Here is a 4,767-nt window from a genome sequence, read left to right on the forward strand (position 1 = left end):
GATCTTTTCTCCCTGCTTAGGAGGCTAGAAGTCTGAATTCAGAAAACTAGGGAAGGTTTGCTGTCTTGGTCAACTTTCAGGGAAGGCCCGTGTCTCTTTTGAACTTCTGTTTGTGGGTGAGCTTCATGACTTGGCAACTCTCTTTGCCCATCTCTGTTTCTTTGCTTGTTTGTTTGATTTCTTTTATATCTAAAAAGAGACTGACTAAGGCACACCCTACACATATCCCCCTCTCATTAGCATAAAAGAAACACCACTCATTTCTAAATGGGATCACAACCATGGATACTCTTTCCCATTGTCACAAGGTCGACTTATTCCCACTCATAGCCACCCTTATGGTCAATTCTAAGAATATAAATCTTCCAGCAGTAGACAGCCTCATCTTTCTCTGAAGGAGTGGCTGGTGGGTTTGAACTGCTAACCTTGCAGTTAGCAGCCCAACGCTTAACCCACAGCACCACCATAGATATGTTGTTAAGTGCCGTCGAGTCAGTTCCGACCCATAGCGACCCTGTCTAGGGTTTCCGAAGAGCAGCTGGTGAGCCGACCTTGCAGTTCAAACAGCTTTGCAGTCTGGTGTATTAACCCACAGCGCCACACTGGGTCCGAATTTGCAACACATAAAGATGACAGTTTAAGGACCAAGGTGTGCCTGACCCAAGCCATGGTATTTCCAATAACCTCATAAGCATGCAAAAGCTGGACAGTGAATAAGGAAGACTGTAGAAGAATTGATGCCTTTGAGTTGTGGTGTTGGAGGAGAATACTGAAAGTGCCATGGGCTACCAAAAGAACCAACAGATCTGTATTGGAAGAAGTGCAGCCAGAGTGCTCCTTGGAGGCCAGGATGGCCAAACTTAATTTCTCATACTTTAGACATATTGTCAGGAGGGACCAGTCGCTGGAGAAGAATATCATGTTTGGTAAAGTGGAGGGTCAGAGAAAAAGAGGACCCCCAGCGAGATGGATTGGCAAAGTGGCAGCATCAGTGGGCTCAAGCGTGGCAACAATTGTGAGGTTGGCCTAGGACCGGGCAGTGTTTCATTCTGTTGTACATAGGGTCGCTATGAGTTGGTACTGACTCAATGGCACCTAACAACAACAACATTTTCAGGGGGACACACAGATCACAATAAACAAGTAAATAAAAGAAAAACAATGTTTGGAATTGGTTAGTGCAATGAAGTAAAATAAAGCCAGTTGAGGGGACAGAGTGATCTGGATAAGGAGAATATGCTAAAGGAGGTGACAATTAACAGAGGACATGAGTGCAAAGACATGAAGGAGGAAAGGGATCAGCCATGTGATTATTGGGCAAGGAGCATTCCAGGCAGAGGGAATAGTAGGTGCAAAGACACTGAGGTTGGAGGGACAGCAAGTGGCTGGAGCAGTGGGGTTGGGGCAGGGAAGAGGAATGGGAGAGGAGAACATTGGGACACAGGGGATGGGATAGACCATGTGGGGACTAGTAAGTCTCTGCCTTTTATTCTGAGAATAAATGAGACCCCCGGTGGGGATCTGAGGAAAGGCAGGTTCTAACTTAACTTTAAAAAAATATATATATGAAACTTATTTGACGTTTTGTTGTGGTTGAGAATATACACATACTAGTACATACAGCAATTCAATTCAACCATTTCTACATGCCCAGTTCAGTGACATTCTTCAAGCAGTATGACCATCTTTACCCTCCGTTTCTGGATTGTTCCTCTCCCATAAACATAAACTCACGACCTGTCCCTAAAGCTTCATTGCTGTTGTCAATTTGATCTCAGAGAGTTCTTTTTTCTCAAAGAACACAACACTCCTGGCTGATTTAACTTTCAACAGGATCCCACTGAGTGGGAACAGAATATGGGAAGTCAGGGCAGGGCCCAGAGTGGAGTCCATTGTGATAGTCCAGCAGGGAATGCTGGGGGCTGGACCAAGGTGATGCTGGCGATGTGAACAAGCAGCCCATCCGTAATCACTTTGGAATTTATCTTGAAGGAATACTATGAGGGAGGAAACATAGGGCCTGTGAAATTGTGCAACTAAACCCCTCACCCATCATGGGGAAAAGGGTGGCAAAAAGCCAGGGCCTGAGTTGGAAGGACCTCTGGGAATGCCTCAGGCCCTATTCCAATGTGGTCACCAGAGAGGCCAAGTGACTAGCCCAAGGTCACACAGCCTGTGAGTCAGCTCTGGGGCCATTCTACGTTCCCAATTTCCTCCCCAACTCTGCCTCTGTTCCCACGCTTCAGGATGGCCAGGGCTGCCTGCCCTGGCAGATGGTGACCCCTCCCTCCCTTGACCCCCAAGGGGTCACCAGGAATGGTCATCCTTCACAACCAGCCTGGAGTCGGGTGAGGAAGCCTGCAGAACTAGACAGGCTTCCCTGTTTTCTGGTAAATTTCCTTCCTCCCTCCCTTCCCATGGGTGTGTAAACAGGCTCCAAGCTCCTGAAGAGATGATGTGAGTCCCCCCATCCCCCACTTACCCCAGAAGTTTCCAGAAGAGGTTCCTGGAAACCCCTCTCAGAGAAAGGAAGAGGAGGGAGGAGGGGAATGGGAGAAAAAAAATACAATTAATGAGCAAAGTGGTTTTGTAGGGGGCAAGAAGAGGAGGAAGGGAGGGCACTGAGATGCAGGAAATGGGGGGAGCAGGGTGTTGAGGGGAGTGGAGAGAGGAAGGCCTAGAATTTGGGGGTGCCTAGTGGTCTTCTCACCCCTTCCCACCACCATGAAGCTACTGGGATGGAAGTGTTGGGGACCCAAACCTTTTGAATAGCCCCCTTGGAAAAGTCAAAGTGAATTCTGGACATTTCTTCTTGTTGGATACCACTGAATTAATTCTGGCTCGTAGTGACCCTATATGACAGAGCAGAATTGTCCCACAATGCTTCCTAGGCTGAACTCTTTATGGGAGCGGATCCGATCGCTAGCTAGGTCTTTTCTCCTGAGGAGCCACTGGGTGGATTTGAGCCACCAACCTTTCGATGATTAACCTTATGCTTAATTGTGCCACCAGCATTTCCATTCAATCAATGCATATTTTTGGAGCACCTATTTTGTCAAGCACTGTTCTAGGAGCTGAGGAATCAGCAGTGTACAGCATAAAACATAATGTGCAAGTTTGGGGGTTTCCTAGACCCGCCTCAACTTTATCATAGGGGACCTCAGCCTCCTCATTAGGTCCTTAGACGCCAGGCTAATACCCCAAGGGTCAGGAGGAAACCCTGGACTGAGTCTCAAGAGATCCCAGCTCAACTCCACCCTAATTATGTCTGGTGCAAAATTTTGGATAAATGCTTTTCATCCTCTGTTCTCAGTTAAATGTAAAATGGGGAGAAGTCACTCAGTTCAGAATGGATTGACATTCTCAGTCATTTCTAATAGCTGGAATTACACAAATCAGCACCATCATTACACATGGAGAAATTGAAGTCCAGGAACTACACAAAGGACACTGTGAAGCAGGGTTGATGTTAAAGTTACCCCTGAAGTCTCTGAACATTTGTTTGCTCCCACACCCCGCTCCTCCGCCTCTCCTAGACTCCATTACCCATCAGCACTCCACTACGCAGCGATGCCTCTCAATTCCTTCTTGATTTTGTTGATATGATTTTGCGCCCCGCTGGGTGAGGGAGGACAGTCTGGGACATGTCCTTAAACTCCCTCCTAAAGGAGGGAACCAGCTCCCTGGGGCCCTCAGCCTGTAGTGGAGGAAGTGAGGCTGCTTGAGAACAGGATGGTATTATTAGCTAAAGAGCCACCTTCTGACCCCACTGCAGGCTGGGAAACATTGTGCCAGCCCCGTTCCCTCTCTGGGTCTCAGTTTCCTTGTCAGTTTCTGGAGGAAGCATTGGATTAGCTGCTTATAGAGGAGGAATGCACTTTCATGCTGGAGTTTGGCAATAATGATAATATGAGGCCTGGTGGAACAGGGGTTAAACACTCAGCTGTTAACAGATAGGTCGGTGGTTTGAACCCACTTTCCCTTCTGCAGGAGAAAATGTGACAATTTGTTCCCATAAAGATTCATTGTGGTTAAAGTGCCATCGAGTCAGTCCCAACTTATAGCGACCCTGTATAGAGTTTCCGAGGCTATAAATCGTTGAGGGAGCAGAAAGCCTCATCTTCTGTGGAGTGGCTGGTGGGCTTGAACTGCTGACCCTGCGGTTTGCAGTCCACTGTTATCCTACAGAGCCACTGCACTCCCCTATAAAAATTACAGTCTTGGAAACACTATGGAGCATTTCTAGTCTGTCTTATATGATCCCTATGAGTTGGAATCTATTTGATGGTAACAATATTAATACTTGTACAGTAATGGCAAGATTCCATCCCACGTGCTTTTCTGACAGACGTAATGCTTGATAAAGCAGAGTCTCAGTGAGAAAGAGGAAGACTGGCATGGCGATGGACTGACACAGTGGCTGCAACAGCGGGTTCACAAATAGCAATGATTGTGAGGAGGGGGCAGGACCAGGCAGAGTTTCCTTCTGGTGGACACGGGATTGCTACGAATTGGAATTGAATCCATGGCACCAAGCAACAACACTGAGTGCTTGCCATGTGCCTGTTGTCAGGTGCCATCAAGTTGGAACCGACTCATAGCGACCCCATGCACAGCAGAACGAAACAATGTCCGATCTTGGGCCAACCTCACTATCACTGCCACACTTGACGCCATCAATGATGCCACCTGGCTGATCCATCTCGTTGGGGGTCTTCCTCTTTGTCTCTGACCCTCCACCTTACCCAGCATGACATCCTTCTCCAG

Source organism: Chrysochloris asiatica, unplaced genomic scaffold (genome assembly GCF_000296735.1).
Source record: "Chrysochloris asiatica unplaced genomic scaffold, ChrAsi1.0 scaffold00168, whole genome shotgun sequence".
Classification (NCBI taxonomy): Eukaryota; Metazoa; Chordata; class Mammalia; order Afrosoricida; family Chrysochloridae; genus Chrysochloris; species Chrysochloris asiatica.